Genomic DNA, 18,580 nt, shown 5'->3' on the forward strand with positions numbered 1-18,580 from the left:
AAAAAAAAGAGAGAAGAACACGGAGACAAGGGAGGCCCTATTCCTTTTCTCGATGAATAAATTCTTTTTATCCAGTGCACTAAGTGCTCTTAGGAGAGCGAGTCCTTGGAAAGGTGGAGACACAGGCGTACTGCTAGTTGAGAACCTGGTGGTGATTCTTTAACAGGGTTCCCTCGAGAGGGAAGCTTTGTTCAGTAGACATATCCCTCTTCAATGGCCAAGAAATTTTGGAAGGAATTGAGAGAAGTGTTACTTTGTGCAGCTTCCTTTCCAGGCACTAAGACCTCAGACTCTTCATCCAGACAGGGGGCATGTGAGGCTCTCAGTGGGACTGGGTAAAGCAACCAGCAGTCTTTATTGAAATCACACCGGGGCATGAGTCTAAATTTCCAGCAACTGAATGAACATGATTTCCGCAGCTGTGTTTAGAGCGGGTCATCAAAAAGACTCAAGTGAGGGAGAAGACGTAGTCATACAGATGAGGCATGAGTGACGTAGTCACCGTAGAGGTCCCCCTTGAACCCAGGAACAGCCTCTGGAACTGTGCCAACCAGGCCGCGCTGCAGGGGTGGCTCCTGACACTTAGCGAGTCTTGCACTGATGACACCGTGCACACGATTACGCTTGTGAGGCTGTCTCTTAAAATGATGGGGAAAGAGAAATAAATATGTAAGGATCCAGGTGGAAGGAGAGAAGGGAGGAAGGAAGGAAAGAAGGGAGGGAGGGAGGAAGGTAGAAAGAGAGGGAGGGAGGATGAAGGAAGGAGAGAAGGAAGGAAGGAAAGAAGGGAGGGAGGGAGGGAGGGAAGGAGGAAGGAAGGAAGGAGAGAAGGAAAGAAGGAAGGAAAGAAGGGGGAGAAGAGAAAGAAATTACCCAAAGGTTTCACAGCTTGTAGTTTGCTAATCTCTACGGTGAAGGGTGGATGATAAAACCGAGGCCTACTGAGGTGACGGGCGGCATCTCAGCCATGTGCCTCCTTCCTCTGTCTACGCGCCCCCCGTCCCGCACCGCTCCCATCTGCCTTCGTCCTTAGCGCCCAGGATAGCATCCAGCACATGGTAGTTCCTCATCAAAAGTTCACTGAAGACAGACCAACACCTACCCCTGGCAGGGGGCTATTCACACTGTTCCGTCTTCCCTGTGGGAGCTTCAGACTATGTTTTCCAAATGAGCGCTGTGCTGCGGTGTGCCTCACCCCACATGGGGCACTTGTCTCCTACCGAGCAAAGGACGGGGCGGACCGTGGCAGCGCTCAAAGGTGGCCTTTCCTGCCTCTCACCCGGGAAAAATGGCTCATCATGGAAAACCCTGCATGACTTTTGCCATCGCATGAGCATTACTCATGATAAGACACCTAAGAAAGAGAACACTCTTGATGGTTTCAAGTTGGCGATGGGTTGCTCAGTAAGTGCTGTTTGGCTGGCCCAAATGTCACAGCAGAAGTGCCCGGGATAAGGAATTAGTTGTGGACAAAGAACTGGCATGAGCCAGAGGGCCACGCAGGCTCTTCCAGCCTATTCACTCAGCGACATTTGTTGACCATTGATAGTGGGATTTGCAAATGCACTTGACTGAGCCTCCACCCCTTCCCTTAATGAACAAGTTCCTTTAATCCAGTGCTCTTATCAGAGTGAGTCCTTGGAAAGGTGGAGACACAGGGGTACTGCCAGGGGTTGAGAACCCGGTGGTGACTCCCTTGCAATGTCCCTGCAGGGGGAAGGTTTGCTCAGTAGGCCATCCCTCTTCAGAAGCCTCCACATCTGCAGAGAACTGTGCACTCTCACTGCGAGAGTAATTCCTTTTCCGTCCTTCCTTCTTTCTTTTTCTTCTCTAAGCCAAACCTAAGCAAGTCTACATTATCCCAAAGCAGCTGGTGCTACAATGTGGGAGTGTTAAATGTTTAACATCTTGTCACTTGCGAAACTGATGGAGTCATCCTTTTTGTTTCAGAGTTTCGTGTTTAGGGGTTGAAAAGCTAGATTGATGAGCATTACCAGAGAGAAATATCTTTTGAGAAGTTAGTGGAGCTGATGACACGTTACTTTACAGTTTAGTGAAATTCAGCAAATCTAATTCTATTATCCTGTCAAAGTTTCACAAAAGGGAGACCTGAAAGCATATTTAAGATGAATCTTTAAAGATTTCAGAAGCCACAACCACATCTGCAAAAATCAGATGCATCTGGTGCTGACAGACCTTTGTTTTTTTTTTTTATAGACTAAGGGGAGTAAATAATCTTCCGACGACTAATTAAGTTTAAATAAAGTTATCTTGGTGATTCAGTGCCTGCCTTTTCTCCCTTAAAAAGACTGTCAAGCAGTAAACCATAACCACGTTTTTTTAATTCAAAGGCTTCACAGAGTTTACATAGCCAGATTTACCCAGGCACACCAAAATGGAAGCTTCTTTTATGAATCATAGAGCAGAGTACTAAAATAGAGATTTTACAGAACATTTAAAGCCAGATCATCTAGGCTCTTGTTTATTTTCTCAATCAAGTATGAGATATGGTCTAATAAATGCATTCTTACCAAAATGTCAGGGGTAATTGTTTTAAAGCATTTACCCACAATTCTGTGTTCTTGTTAGAGGATCACAGGCTGACGAGCTGAAAGGGCTTTATGATCCTTTCAGCAATTGGGGGGACTGTATATGCACTTATACTGAGATGTCCATTGTTGAGTCCAAGAGAAACATTGACGTAAAGGTTTGTTTAATAGAAATCGCTTTTTTAAAAAACTCTCTGCTATTTAATAATCATTCATTAAAGAAGGGAATCCTCGATGTAATTTATCGAGAATTTCCTATGCACCGTACTTAAATTATCTAATTTAATATTCCTGGCTACCTACGAGGTGGATATGTTTATTTTGAGGATGGCAAAACTGGTCAAAACAGAAATGATGCCCTGAAAAAGTAAGCAGGGAAGCTGGGGTTGACCCCAGCCTGGCCAACCGCAAAGCCCACGTGTGCTCTTTCCAGGACAGCACAAGAAATGGTTTGGAATGCACGATGAGAACAAGGTCAAGGCTGTGGCCTCGGATATGAGGGGATGCCATGGATTGAATTGTGTCCCCCAGAAAGATACGTCAAAGTCCTAACCCCCAGTACTTCAAACCATGACCTTATTTGGAAATAGGGTTGTTACAGATGTAATAAGTTAACGTGAGGTCATACTAGAGTAGGGTGGGCCCTTAGTCCATTAGGAGCCGTGTTCTTCTAAGAGGAGGAGAGAGAAAATGCTAAGCGAATACATGGAGGCGGAGGTGATAGCATCCACAAGCCAGGAACACGGAGAATTGCTAGCTGTCACCAGAAGCCAGACACAGGCATGGAATGGGTTCTCCCTCACAGCCTTCAGAAGGAACCAACCTTGATCCTGGACTTCTAGCCTCCAGGACTGGTGAGAAAATAAACTTCCATTGTTTTAAGGTGTCCAGTTGGTGGAGCTTTGTTATAGCAGCCCCAAGAAATGAACGCAGGGGATGAGAGCGATTTACTGAGCCCAGGATGAAAACAAGCCCAAGACTTGATGTTAGGCTGATGCCCTGTGTGAGGAATAGCAGTCACTTGTTATTTTCCCTTCATCATCTGTGGTTGTACAGAAAACCCACACCATCCCCAGACGAGATTTGAAAAAACCACGTTTTGGGGTGCCTTCTCAGAAAGAAAAAATACATGACTAACCAAAATTATGGTTAAATTCTAATACTTTGTGATACCCATGTGTATCACAAGGACACTGGGAGACAGCGTGCTCTCTGAGGTCTCAACTGAGGTCTCTTTGATGGTTGCTGTTGGCAACCAGTTCTACAAGAGGCACAAGCGAAGGCCTAATTAAGGCAGGAGTCAGGAAGAAATTGCAGGTAATTGAGGTCAAACACTACTGAGGTCGAGCAGGTGACTGACATCCGATGTCGTTAAACTAAGGAGATCAAGGTTTGACGCAGGCAGAGACAACAGGTGAGGCCTAAAGACTGATCACTGATGGAAATAATTCAAAGCGGGATCTGACAAGGACATCAAGCTAGGTCAAACAATAAGTGTGATGGAATCTAAGATGAGTCTGAGATTTTCATCTTCAGAAACCTAGTCTTCCTCAATTGGCCCTTACTTTTGGACGGGAGATCTTTAGTTGTTAACAGGACTGTAGTACCATGGGGCACCTGGGTGGCTCAGCTGGTTAAGCATCTGCCTTCGGCTCAGGGTCTTGGGACGGAGCCCCGCATCGGGGTTCCCCACTCAGCAGGGAGCCTGCTTCTCCCTTTCCCTGTCCCTCTGCCTGCCACTCGCCCTGCTTGTTCTCACTCTTTCATTCTCTCTGTGTCAAATAAATAAATAAAATCTTTAAGAAAAGGGACTGAAGTACCCATGTCTGCCTAATGCCCCCAGAGCCAGTGTACCTCTCTTATTCTCTAAAAAATGCTGGTATCTGACTCAGTCAAGAAGAAGAAACTTGCTTTTGGTGGAGAATGTGAATAGGGAGTAGTATTTACTGTCTTAAGGGCCTCACTGGAGAGGATGGGAAGATCATCCACTTAACTGATGAGGTCTTCCCCTGGGGATCTTTGAGGGGGAACTACGGTGTGAGTGTGAATCTGAAGTGTAAATCGTTCATGTCTATAATTTTGTCGGTCATCACTTAGGTATTCCAAGATTTTTAAAAACCTGGCCAACGACAATGAGCTAATGTTGAAGACCAGTCAATGAATGCGGCTATCCACTCATTTGTTCAAGTACTACTTACTAGAATAAGGACAGGGCTCCAAATTCCCAGATATTTTGCCAAATGCTAAAAATAAAGGAAAAATAAGAAGAGATTCTCGATTGAAGATGATAAAGGTCTAGTCAGGAAGGAATTATCAAATCCATGTGGTACAATGCAGTAAGTTCCTGTAATTGGGACAGCGAGTCCCTCCACTGTAGGGCTCACATGGGGGTGACCCAGAAATTCACTGGAGGTGGGGCCTACCCGGGTTAGGCAGGGAGCAACAGGTGATGAGGCTGGAGAAGTAGACCATCTGCTGCTAGGGACCTGGGCAGTGGGACCTTAGCAGTAGGTGGCATGGTCACCTTTGCTTTATAGGACAGTCATTTCCACAACTTCCTTGTGGCCTGGGGAGGGGAAGGGGCCGCCTAGTGGCAGAGATCAGGCTTTATTTTTTTTTTTTTAATTTTTATTTATTTATGATAGTCACAGAGAGAGAAAGAGAGAGAGGCAGAGAGACATAGGCAGAGGGAGAAGCAGGCTCCATGCACCGGGAGCCCGATGTGGGATTCGATCCGGGGTCTCCAGGATCGCGCCCTGGGCCAAAGGCAGGCGCCAAACCGCTGCGCCTGCGCCAGGCTTTAGTTAGAACCTTGCTAGGTTTAAAAGAGAAGTCACGGGACGTGCTGCAATTTGCAAGGAGTAACCTGTTACCTACTTCATGTATGAAGGTGGCGTGGCTAATCACTACTCAAACATTGTATTTCTGCACTAGATGTGTTCTCCTACATCCACACTTCTCCCAACCCTTATCATGACAGCCTAAGGCAGTTTATTTCTGGGATTTTCCAGTGTTTAAAAATTCCACATAGATGATAGGCCCCTATTGACTGTTCACCCAAACGATCTCAGTAATTGCTAACCACACAACAGACGACAACTTCTCTAGCATCCTCTACCCAAAGGTGACGGGAGTCTAAAAGAAATACTTATAGTTCAGGTTCCCATGAGCAGAATTGAGGAAACACTGATAACAATTCAGAATAAAACAGAAACATCCTTGTCCCCAGTCCCCAGACCTGTCGATGGGGATTATTGATGGCTTATCCCCATTTGGGCAAATGGGATTCGTTACTATGTATCAGAGGAATCAATGTCAACACCTGTGAGAACTTTCTATGTGCAATGTATCTGTAGGGGTAATTCTTTTAAAGGAGGTTAATGACATTAATCCCATTTTACAGATGGGAATACAAGCAACGGGGTTTATCATATTTTCTCGGGTCAAATAGTAAATCAATGCCTCATTAACATTCATTAGAATTTCCACTGCCTTCAATGTCAAACTAAGCTCCTTCCCTAAGGCACCTAATTACTATCAAGAATTTTCTGGCATTCGCTCCTCACTGATTCCTACGTCTAACAGTTGAGCCCACATATGTGCCAGTGGTACAAGACCTGCCTGGAATGGTGAGTGGATCAACTGAGCCGGACTGCGGGAAGCAGCTCAGGATCCGTGCAGGGGTCGCCTTTAATGACGATACTTAGCAGCGCTGAGGTCTATGGAGGGCTCCGTATGTGTAGACGCCGTGTTATGCATTATATATGAGCTGCTGTTGATAACTCATAGTGGCAATCTCAGGCTCCCATTTCTATTATTATTTTTTTAACTTTTCCAAAGACCCAGGAAGGACCTGCTGGAATTCATTTTTTTTTTCTTATATTCCTGGAATCTATTGAAGTTCGATTTGCCAACATACAGAGGCTCCCGTTTTTAAAATGAGGAAACTGAGACCTAGGGAGCGACGTGCGTAAGGACTACAGCTAGTGAGTGCGCAGAAAGAGGACAGGAGACTGAGCCCCCTGAAGCCAGAGTTCATGGTTCTCAGATTTACTATGTGTCAGAATCACCTGGAAGGCTTCTTAAACCGTAGATGGCTGGGGCCCCTCCCAGAGTTTTTGATTGGGTGGGTGTGGGGCAGGGTTAAAAATGTGCATTTCTAACCAGTTCCCAGGGGATGCTGGGGCTGAGGATGCAGACCCCTCGCCTGGAGAACCACCGCTCTACGCGATGCTGCCCCGTGCCCTCCTCTCTGACTCTGACTCTGCTCAGCACATACGGGGAAGCCCTTCAACGCTTCTGAGCAAGTGGTGACCCAGGCAGAGTTCCTCTTGGAAAAGATGCATCTGGTGGCTCCGTGCAGGCTGCTAGAGGACAGGGGACAGACCAAGAGCTTCCTAGTGAGAGCAAGGCGGGGAGACAGAGAGACAGGGAGACGGAGGGGCCGCAAATATTGCCCTGGGAGAGTGGACACAGGGGGTTTGCTGATTGACTAGGGATGAAGGGGTCATCAGAGCTCTTTGGTCAGGGGGGCTGCAGGAATCATCGAGCCCTCCCCTAAGAATTGAGAGGACAGGAGGGAATTCCCCTTGTTCTGTACTGGATCTCCTGCTTCCACACAGCATCCTGCTGTTTGTTCCCTTTATTTATTCTTTTTTGGTGTATGATAGTTCCACAGCATTTTCCTTCTTCCTCTTTACCGACAGGACCAGCGTTGCCTAAGGGCAGCTACTGACTCTTGTTCTCTTCTCTTCGGAGAGCCAGTTCTTCCCCCCGGGGGGCCTCTGATTCTCCCCCTCCCGCATCAGCTCCTCCTTGTTAGCTCTGCACCGGGGTCTGAGTGGATTCTACTAGTCACGACTTGGGTTGGGTTTCTGTGTTTTACCAGGAGCCCGGCTGGGGAACTTGCTGTCAGCGATGGAGGCCTCATCACCTATCATAAATGGGGTTCAAAATAATATCTGTTTTTTTAAGTTCAAAATAATCGTATTGGTTTTCTGGTCTCACATTTTGCTTTTATGTAATTTCTTTTCCGTAAGTAAACGATGCATTTTTAAAACACCATTTACGAATATGCATCCTTGAAAAAGCATTTAGTCTTCAATTTAAGACAAATTGCCTTACCTTAAAAGTAAGAGGGCTCAGATTTAAAGGTCCTCAGATTGATTTTTATAAACTAAAATAATAGGGAAGCTACAGTAATAGAAAACTTCTGAGAGTCTCTTTATTAAGTAAATGGTTTTACAAAACAATCCCCCAGAATATGTCTTTAAAAGCTACTTCTGTTTCAAACATGGCATTTTCCTAAAGTGAGGACACGTACCCGTAATGGGGATACATTATGGCTGAGATAAACCAAAGGTTAACATTTATAACGTTCGTCGCCGTTCTGTTGTAAAATATTTGTTATCTATGCCTTGATTATGAATGACAGTTCCTTTTTTTTAATTTTTTTTTCAAAAAATTGAACCAGGTTCAGAATAGGTCTTTAGTATGAAAATGTAAATGCATGTCATTTAAATACACTCAAAAATTTCACGTGACCTTGCCTCCCACTTTTCATAAAGAGTTGAAGCCATCTGTCATGATTGCCACCAACTTTCCTCCTCAGGCCCTCTGAATTTATTTTAGAACTTCACGGATCTTCTGTTTCCCTTCAGATAGAGAAATAGTGCATCTCCTCTCGGAGTCCAGCCTCTCCCTTGCTCCTAGGTCTTGCTCCATCGGTCCACGTGCGGATCACTTCCTCTGCCTCTGGCTCTTTCTTCCTCGGGCCCTGCTTGTCTCCTGCAACCTTCTCTCCCACTCCTGTCCTCTGGCGCCAAAATTTTTTGTCCTACAACTTAGAAAAGGAACCGCCTTATTGTTCTTCCTCCATTTTTAATATACTGATGGCAACAGAGAGGAAAGAAGGAGGGGAGCCCTGGATCATATTAAGAGGTGGGGTGAGGTGGGTCTCGGTCCATTTAGGGGTGACAAAGAAAGGAGTCCCCTTCTGAACTGTGACATATCTAAGAGGCTGGACTGGGGGGGGGGGACTTGAAATCAAGCTGACAAAAACCAAGGCAGCCCCTCACTAAACTTACACCTGGAAGTTCCGTGTGGGGTTCATTCCTCCTGGGGGTACGTGTTTGAGGCTTTTTATGTTTATTTATTTACTCATGAGAGACAGACAGAGAGAGGCAGAGGGAGGGAGAAGCAGGTCCCCGCTGAGCAGGGAGGCCAGTGCGGGGCTCCCTCCCAGGACCCTGGGATCACGACCTGAGTGGAAGGCAGATCTTAACTGACCGAACCCCCCAGGTGCCCCTGCTTGAGGCCTTAATCCGCTCAGTGAAGAGTGGTGACCTGGGAGCAGGGGTACAGGGAAGCTTGAATGGTCAGTCCCATGTTCCCTGCAGCGTTGGGGTCCTACCTATGCGCACAGATCCACTTTCTCTGGGCTCCAAGGACCCTGAATGGACAGTGTTCTTACAAGTATTTCTCCTTTGGGCAAGAGCTCAACAGCCAGCTTTGACCCCAGAACGTTTTTAGAAACTGTCCCGTCTCGGTCCCCATAGAGGTTTGCAGAGAGGGGATCATGATAGAGACGGAGGCTGTACACCGTAGCGGCGAGGAGCACATTCTCGCAGTCGCACTGGCTGGGTTCACATCCTGGCAAAGCCATTTCTAAAACATAAGGTTGGCCCAAACTACTCAGCCTCCTTTTATTTGCTTCCTTATCTACAAAGCAAGGAAAATAATAGTACTGACTTCATGATTATTGCGAAGAGGAAGTGAAACAATGGCCGTAAACCGTAAAACAATACCTGGCGCATAGTTACTGCTCATTACACGTTACCTATATGTATGAAATATATATATATTATATATATATACCTATATATAGAAATATGAACATATATATTTCATATATATACCTATATATTACACGTTACCTATATATATATATGAAATATATACTCCAGCACAATAAATTGCTCCCTGGTCATCTACATGCACGCACACACATATTCTATATTAAATGCTACTATTTTCATAAAACTTTTTTCATGTCTTTCCTTTCTTCCTTCTTTTGTTTAGCGAATAACTGGGAAGGACCCCCTACATCCCGGGCATGGTGATAGGGGGATCAACAAGGCGACCCCAAGCCCTGCCCTCCCAGAGTTGTCGAACAGGCCATTTTAGCAAAGCAGTCTAAACTTTATGATAAGGGGGGCATGGGGGCCTAGTATGAATGCATGCATGAATGAATAAATTGTGGAATGGGTGTTTCCAGTTATTTCTACATAAATATTAAGTGTTTTGATCCTGAAAATAAGTAGTGATTTCTTCCGCACCTGTGCTAGTCTACTTGAGGTGCCATTCCCGCTACGAATCATGACTACTGCAAAGCCCAGAGTGATCGTGGGTCTGCATCCAACTGTTGTTAATCTTCTAAACAGGTAGCTGGGATCCAGGTAGAGCAAAAAAAAAAAAAAAAATCCAGATGAAGGCGGTGTATCCATATCCTTCCAAAGATAGATCACAGGAAGCGGTTACTATCTGCCTTCGTTCCCACCCTCCTCACTTTTCCACCTCTCTCTCGTGCTGAGATTCACTGGCCAGGGATTGTTCTTTTTAAGAATCTAGTTCAGGCTCTATTGGAAGCTTAACATAGCAGGTGAAGCATTCAGGCCCATGATGAATAAGAGGCAGACACAAATAGAAGGCTGTGGACTCGAGGGCTTCAAAGCATTTAGGGCAGTTCTGTGCCCGGAGCTGCTGCTCGCCCGCGCGGAGAGCCACAGTCCAAAGGAGGCAGCCGCTGCACGGGGCGTAAAGGAAGGAAGCGTGTCCCCAGCGTTCCTGTGGGAACCTGGGGCAGCTCGGGTGGATTCCCCACTCCCCAGACCCGGTCCCCTTTCAGCGGGGCGTCTTCTATTGAAAGGGAGACCGAGGGCTCGCTTCCAGAGGGGTGCTTGGGGGACATTTGTCGTGGGCGTTGCATGACTAATTCTCCCAGCCCAGCATGGAAGACTCACTCCCAAGGATATCATATATTTTAAAAACAGCATGAAAAAGAGGCCATCTGACTTTCCTCCACATATTCCAAAAATGTAAAGCAGTTGCTGTCTAAGTCTCTAAAGCGTGCGCGTGCGTGTGCGTGTGAAGGATCTAAGGCAGCAATCCCAGCACAACATCCGCTGGCCCGTCGGCCTATTGATTATGGACTCAAGTCTGGATTGAAAGTGGTGGGGGTTTTTATCAGGTTCAAAATCTGTCTTCTTTCTGCGTCAGCCCCTGACGCTAGTGGCCACCTTGCCCGTGTGCCCGCCGGGGCACCAGGATGAGGCCGTGACCCCGTGAGGCTCGGGCTCGCGGGGGGCACAGCATCCGTAGGCCGCCCAGCAGACACCCGGATTCCTACACTAGCCCGGGTGCCCAGGGGCCGCCGAGAAGCCCGTGTGACCGGGACAGGCCGCGGAGGCCAGCCTGGCTGCCAGGCGGTGGCCCGGGGAGCAGGAGCCCGGGAGCCTCAGCATGTGCGCCCTGACCCTTCTCCTCACTCAGCGAAGCCCCCGGCCCTGCTGCTCTTTAGCTTCTTCACAAAAAAATAATAGTGGTGATAATAATAACCCCCATCCCTCCCGGCTGCTGGGAAGGTTAAATGAGACTCTAATGCATGTGTGAAATAGGGGCTCCAACCCTGGTGGTTTTAAAAAGAGCCTTTAAATGAGAAACACCAGGGGACCCCTGGGTGGCTCAGCGGTTTGGCACCTGCCTTTGGCCCAGGGCCTGATCCTGGAGTCCTGGGATCGAATCCCGTGTCGGGCTCCCGGCATGGGGCCTGCTTCTCCCTCTGCCTGTGTCTCTCTCTCTCTCTCTCTCTCTCTCTCTGTGTGTGTGTGTGTGTATCATGAATAAATGAATAGAATCTTTAAAAAAAAAATGAGAAACACCATCCCAATTGATGACTCCTGGGAAACAGCTTCGTGAAGTCCTGAATCACAGAGTTGTGAGCGTGACACTTGTGCTTTGCTGTCCCCTGGGCCATACATCTAGTGAGAGGACAAGGCAATCCTCCGAGGCCGCAGGTCCGAGGGCCAGGGGAGTGTGGAGCCGTCGCTCTCACGGGACAAGGGCTTCTGCAAAACTTTGGCACTTGGACGCGACCCACCCGCCACCGGCCACAAGAGCAGTTGATGTTTTTTTCTGCTACGATGTCCTCAAAGGACACCTCAAGGGACTCACAGGCCGCGGTAACCACGCAAGGCCCCTCCAAACCCTTTCCTGTTTACAAGTCCTACAAGAAAGGGCATCAGCAAAAAGTCACATGAATGTCTCCAGAAGGAAACCCATAAATGATTTTCCATTTTTCTTGGCTCTGACAGCTGTGGACAGGCTTTCATTCATTCATTCATTTAGCAAATATTTATTCAGAGCTTATCCTTGTAGGGTTCGCACTACAGCAGCAGAAAAAAAAAAAAACAAATGAAAGAATCCCTTTCCCTCATGGTGCTTTTATTTTATTTTTTTAAAGATTTACTTATTTATTTATTTATTCATGATAGACATAGAGAGAGAGAGGCAGAGACACAGACAGAGGGAGAAGCAGGCTCCCTACGGGACTCAATCCATCCCGGGACTCCAGGACCGTGCCCCGGGCCAAAGGCAGGTGCCAAACAGCTGAGCCACCCAGGGATCCCCTGGTGCTTTTATTCTAGTGGGGGAGGAAAGGGACAGACTTTTTTTAAAGAAAATGTTGGAGTATCTTAAAGCAGGGATGAGGGATATGGAGTGCACGAAGAGATGTGGTTTGTAATTTTGAACAGAAAGATCATGGAATGGGGGATCCCTGGGCCAGGGTGTGGTCCTGGGGTCCTGGGGTCCTGGGGTCCTGGGATCGAGTCCCGTGTCAGGCTCCTGGCGTGGAGCCTGCTTCTCCCTCTGCCTGTGTCTCTGACTCTCTCTCTCTATCATGAATATATGAATTTAAAAATCTTAAAAAAAAAAAAAAAAAGAAAGATCAGGGAAGACCTCCTCTCCAGATGATAACAAGCAAAGATGTGAACAGAGTGCATTAGGAAACCATAGGCCTCTAGGGAAGAGCATCCCAGGTTGTAGGAACAGTAAGTGCAAGTCCCCTGAGGTGAGGTCATGTCTGTGAAGTCAAGGGACAGCCCGGAGACCAGAAGGGGCAAAAGGATAGAGTAATAGGAGTAATAGGAGGAAGAGTAATAGGGGAAGAGTAATAGGACACAAAGCAGAGAAGTGACAGGGGCCCAGATCATGAAGCAGGTGCAGGCCGCCGGGAGGACTGGGGCATTTACTGGGATTTGGACACACTCCCCCGCGGGGATGTGAGCAGAGAGGTGGCGTGATCGGGCTGCTTCTTAGAAGGATCACCCTACCTGAGCTGCTGTGTGGCACCAAGAGGAATGGTGGTCAATCCGTTTGCTCTTTTAAGCCTGCTCTCCTCTCACTCGATTATTTAATGACTATTTCTTTAGCGCGGGCTGTGGGCGAGGCACTAGGGAGGACGGAGAAGTGAAGAAAAGCAACGATGAGCGATCTGATGAAGAATGCGCCACGGGGCAGCCCCCCAAGTGTCGGGGAGGAGGACGCCAAGACGAGAAGTGAGGGGTCGGGGTCATGCAGGCCGGTGACCAGCCGCAGCGGGGGTGCGGGGACTGTAGACAGCCGGAGCTCCCGGCCAGCGCCCCCCCCCCCCCCCGCCACCGAGCACTGGGCCAGGAGAACCGAGCTCGGGTCCAGTCCCTCAAGCTCCCTTGTTAAACAGAAGTGTTGCGAGCCTAGATGCCAGGCCCCAGGTGCCAGGGCCACGGAGTAACCCACAGACCACGGCTCCCGCTCCGGAGGAGTGTGCGGTCTGGGGCGCCCCATCTCGAGGGACAAGCACCGACAAATACCACCACGGAACAACCCACGGAGGCCTAGCTGTGGGGCCGGCCACAGAGCACGCCGTGCAGAATTCCCCGGTCGTGTTCCTGCCCACACAGAAGGCAGGGGCGGTGGTGGGCTCAGCAGGCCATGCCAAACCCCGGGCTGCCCCAGGATTCAAAGAAGCTCCGCAGCACATCACAGCGGAGTAGGGTAAGAGCCCCCACGTCTCTGGCAGGAGAAGAGCTTTGCAGGAAGAACAAGGCACCCTCGCCACATAATACCACTTTGTTATTCAGGGCCTGACAGCCAAGAACACACAGAGGAGGCAGGGAAAGCTTTGGTGTTGTATGATGAGCCAAAAGGTCCCAGAGGTTTAGTATACATTCACTTAAAACAAAACAAAACCAAAAAAAAAAAAAAAAAAAAACCAAAAAATCAAACCAAAACAAAAAAACCCATGGCTTGTAATTTTGTAACCTCCTTAGGGTGTTTCAAATGGTTTGTGAAGATCAATGTTCTCCATGTTCAAAGAGTTTAGGGAGTTTTCAAATCTTTCCATTCAGACCAGCCTGTCATAAAGAACAAAGGAACATGGAATTTCTTGCAGGGATCTGAATCCGCACAACAGAGCCTGGAGACGTTCAATCAACAAAGATGGCCTTTGAACTCTCCTTGATCCAAAAGGGGAGAGGACTGTGTGCTGCTCCGTGGGCGCCTACCTGGTTGTCGCTTTTATCTTCCATCAATAAAATCGGCTTTGTAATTTTTACTTATGTAGCCACCCAGGGGCCATCCTTATAAAACAGTGGTTAAAAGCTTGGGCTCAGATGGGCCTGAGTTCAAATTCAGGTTCTACTGTGCATGAGCTGCGTGACCCGAGGCACGTGGGATGCGCTCTCCAGGTCTCGAGTGGCTTACCTGTAGGATGAAAATAAGAGTATCCTCGCCTTCCTCACTAATGTTGCCGCGAGCTTCAAGTGAGAATGCAGTTTGTACGTGTCTGACGTGTGGTCAACACTGAATAAATGTAAACTGTGTTTCTTTTCTGTTTTGCTGCGAGCTCGTGTAGTTTAGTCTTGATTATTCGTCTTCTAAGAGAAACTACTAAAATGGGAGACGAGCGGAGAGCCCGCTGTCCTTGGGATTGCATTGTTTGGCCCAAAGGTCGAAGACCCCTTAGAGAAGCACCACACACAGGGTTGTCTCTTGCTCTAAAGGAGAGGTTGATACACTATTTGCCCCATGGGCCAAGTCTGACACCCTGCCTGGTTTTGTCAAGTTTTTTTTGTGACCGTGGCCACACTCGTTTACATACTGTCTATGTCTGCTTTTGTGCTGTAACAGCAAAGTTGAATGGTTGCCAACAGAGACCATATAGTCCACAAATTCTAAAATATTTACCAACTGGCCCTGTATTTACAGGAAACATTTTCTGACCCCTGTTCTAGGAACTTAAAAAAAAAAAAACTGATTTTTTTTTCAAGTCACGTAGTTCTGAAACTGCATACATTGGAAACTTGTCTGCATATGTTGGAAACTCATCTCCCCGTGGAAAAAAAAAATAAGGCTACCTTCAAGACGTCAACACATTTCCTTCAACTGGCCAATGCCAGGTGCTATGTGAGGCCCCAGGCGACACGCGCGTCCCTCCGGATGAAGAATCCACAGTCCGCAGCTGATGAGATGAATATGCAATATGAGGCGAGTTCTGCCGACGGCTAGAGCAGACGCCTAGGGCAGCGCAGAGGCCACTGTGGCTCCTGTGCCCTTCCATGTGGCCGTCACCTCTATCCCAGAAGAGAGACTCTTCATGCTGTTCCATTTCCCTGTCATATCCATAAGACTGTACCGAAAGCCCCCGAATGGGTGAGGAAACCCTAACGAAGACCCGTTCACAGATTTCTCTGGCAACGATGTGCAGGGTGGGGTGGGCTGGGCAGGAAACAGCAGTAGGGAGGCTTTTGCAGAGGTCATGTGTCAGGGGAATGCAGCTTGTTCTTGGGCAGTGGCTAAAGAAATGGAAGGAGGCTGAGCAAGAATCAGAGGGAGATAAGCAAAGATAAATATGGGTGAAGTTGCAAGGGAGGAACCTGCATTCATCCGTTGAACACATCTCTATTGGGTGCATAGTCCAAGGCACTGGGGAGCGAGGCAAACAAGGCCCCGCTGTCAGGAAACTCCCCCTGTAGTCAGAGGAGGCAGGCCATGCTAAGTTGAGTTCCTCCAAAAAAAAAAAACAGACCACAAGACAAGGATCTGAATGAAAATTATTTGGGGGAGAGGGGTTGGGGGGATGTGATCTCAAGCACAGGGAAGGAAAGGGAAGGAAAGAAAAGTGAAGGGTTATGTTAATGAGTAAGTCACTGCTCTGAGCAACTAAGGCTTAGTGTCACGTTGTGACCTCTGGGGGCATAGACCACGCCTCAGAATTTTCCCAACGAGGAGCCAGGATGCCCGAGTACTTTTATCCGCCACCTCTTGTTCGTCACTGATGGAGGCTCGCTCACTGGGGTGGGTGGGAAGGAGGATTAGTTAGCGATCCTTTGAGGTCAGGCGCGGGAAGCCATGAGCGTGACCAGAAAGTTGTAAAGGTGACTTCCCAGGTAGATCGAGGCAGGGCACCGCATCGGGCTACGCAGGCGACAAACAATGAACAAATACCCAAGAAAACGAGCTGGTGGCCAAGTACTGTGCAGGCCGTTAGAACGAGCTGGAGGATGAAGAGTGACCGGGAGCCCAGTTAGGATGGGCGCTCGCAATGGCCCAGACAAGGGGGGTCCTGAGACACAGCGGTGGGCAGGGAGGAAAAGCGCGTGCAGAGTTCGTAGGGCAGGGGACAGAGACGGAGGCGGGCTGTGTGGAGGACCCGGGAAAGAGGCGGGCGAGAGTGCTACCAGGTGGAGGCCGAACCCCCGAAGCTTTATCAGCCGGAACCGGGCGCTAGAACGTTGTCCTGCAGGTGCAGGACATCCCCGAGGGATTCGGAGCAGAGACGTCATCAGAGATGATCTGATTAACAGTTTGAACAGTTCGTCCTGGTTACTCCCCGTCCCTTCCCTTTTCCTTCTAAATGGCTTGGTCCGAAAGCCATCAGATAGGGCTGAGCAAGGCTGGGCGCTCCCCGGACTGGAACAGGATGTCTGGGTCCGAGCAGGGCGCCGAGAGTGCCCACGCGGCCGGCACGGGGGGCAGCGCCAGGCCCGCAGTGTCCGAGCTGGGCCAGGCCGAAGGAAGGTGTGCGGCGCGCAGCCGAGATTCTGGAGCCCGGGCACGGGAGGAAGGCACCCACGTGGGAGACCCGGCACGAGGTCAGCGTCCAAGCCTGGCAGGGAGGGCATCGGTGAGAGGGGAAGCAGGGCCCCCCATGGCGTGTCGGAGCCCTTGCAGGGGGGGGGTTCCTGTGGGGAGGCGGTGGTCCCTGAGGTTCCACGCAGGTTGAGAAGGCTACAGAGAGGGGCCTGGTGTGGGGAGGTTGAAACATCAGGGTGGGGAGGAGGGTCCAAGCGTAGCCAGGCGGCCTGTGCTGGTGCCTGGGACCCGCACGGGGTGGGGAGTCCATCAGGTCGGGCACAGCTCAGCGCCGGAGCCCAAGGTGGGTGAGGAGGCACCTGTTGGGGCAAACGGGTGGGCAGTAGCCCGGGGCGCTGAGTCGGAGCACGAGCGGGTGGGGACAGCAGGGGAGCACACGTCGGGCACAGGAGGACGTCCACATCCGTGTCGAGGGACGGTTGTGTGACGGCACCCGGAGAGGGGCACGCTTGGGGGCACGGATCAAACGGGTAAATGTGCCAAGGACGACAGGGAGCAGGTTTCCCAGTGTCAGGGAAGGGCCGTGGAAAGGGAGACACGTAGAACGGACGCCGCGACGGGGGACTGGACTGGAGAGAGGGCACGGATTCGTGATGTGCGGGCGGAGGGGAGGTCTGAGCGTGCTCACGCGTGCACCTGTATACCTGCCCGCTCATCACCTTTGCCCGCTCCGCCAGAGGGCCGGCCGGGGCAGCGACACTTCCACAAGGAGCGCGCCGAGCGCCCCGATCTTGGTTTGCAAGCACTGTCCCCCCACCATTCCGGAGCAGGGCAGGGGTCAAGGCCGGGACAAGAAGCGAGCCAAAGCCTGGAACGTCTGGTGCCAGAAAGTAAAGAGATCCCCGAAGAGGAGCACGCAGCAGAGGGACAGCTTAAAGGGGCCCCCGCTTGCCAACCACCAGACGATTCCAGCTTCAAAATAATGACAGTAGCGTTCTAATCCGTTGAGTAAAATAGTAACTTGAAATCCATACGGATATAAATAAATGAAGATCTTGAGATTTGGTTGAGATGTGGGGTATTTATACAGTCTCGCAGCAACTCCCCACAAAATACTTATTTATTACAAAAAGAGTAGTTCTGTGGTGGAGGGTCCCGCCAGACACCAGCTTGATCAAGTCATGAAAATGAGGAACGCAATTGCGGGGCAAATGAAAATGTGATGGGCTGCGACGAAGAGAACACAAAGTACAGAACGTGAATCTAGCCAGGAGTAAGCCTCGGGTAAAACCAAACCCAGGGGTATTCTGCAAAATTCCTGGCCTGTGCTGTTCAAAAATGTTCAGGGTCATAAAAAAAAAAAAAAAAAAAAACCCAAGTAAAGACCGAGAAACTGTTTGCAATGGAAGGAAATTAAAGAAACAGAACAACTAAATGCAACGTGTGCTTCGGAATCCAAAGCTTTTGCTGTAAAGAACGTTATTGAGACAACGGGCAAAGCTGGAACAGAGTCTGGGAGTAGATGAAACCAAATGATTATATCTCAGGCTCTAGAGGAGAAGGTCTTTATTTTAGGATTCTGCTAAGATACAGGTCTGCATTTCTGTTTACCCCAAAGGGTAGCGTCCACGTCCATCACACTCGTATCTGGGTTCCTAGCACTTAGCACGGCACCTGGCGTCCTGCTTGATAATCAACCAGGGAGAAAAAAAAAAAAAAAAAAAGGAGAGAAGGAGAGAGACCAGGTCAGAGGTGTAAGTTTGGAATCTTCCCTAGAACTAGCTCAGTTAAGGAAAACAGCTGATTCGTGTGCTCTCGGGCCTGCGTTTGAATTACAGCCGCGTGATCCTGGACAAGACCCAGACTCCTTTTCCACACGCGTAACACGGGTTGTTAGA

General features: G+C 49.1%; 1 protein-coding gene and 2 long non-coding RNA genes across 8 annotated transcripts in view; 2 read left to right on the forward strand and 1 right to left on the reverse strand.

The window, feature by feature from the left end:
- TNNI3K (TNNI3 interacting kinase) overlaps nt 1-18,580 on the forward strand; it is a 284,328-nt gene that overhangs the window by 252,525 nt on the left and 13,223 nt on the right. The gene's annotated exons all lie outside the window — the stretch shown is intronic.
- Nucleotides 77-14,035, reverse strand: LOC144318280 (uncharacterized). Of its 3 annotated transcripts, none has more exons than XR_013384130.1 (4): nt 13,911-14,035; nt 12,941-13,059; nt 9,887-9,995; nt 77-638 (listed from the first exon to the last, which is right to left on the reverse strand). It is a non-coding gene; the product is annotated as an uncharacterized LOC144318280 (long non-coding RNA). The 3 variants fall into 3 exon arrangements; XR_013384129.1 differs by lacking the exon at nt 77-638 and adding an exon at nt 7,781-8,391; XR_013384128.1 differs by lacking the exons at nt 77-638; nt 9,887-9,995 and adding an exon at nt 7,786-8,391.
- LOC144318281 (uncharacterized) lies at nt 13,087-14,492 on the forward strand. The gene is made up of 2 exons (XR_013384131.1): nt 13,087-13,643; nt 14,041-14,492. It is a non-coding gene; the product is annotated as an uncharacterized LOC144318281 (long non-coding RNA).

This window comes from Canis aureus, chromosome 8 (genome assembly GCF_053574225.1).
Source record: "Canis aureus isolate CA01 chromosome 8, VMU_Caureus_v.1.0, whole genome shotgun sequence".
Classification (NCBI taxonomy): Eukaryota; Metazoa; Chordata; class Mammalia; order Carnivora; family Canidae; genus Canis; species Canis aureus.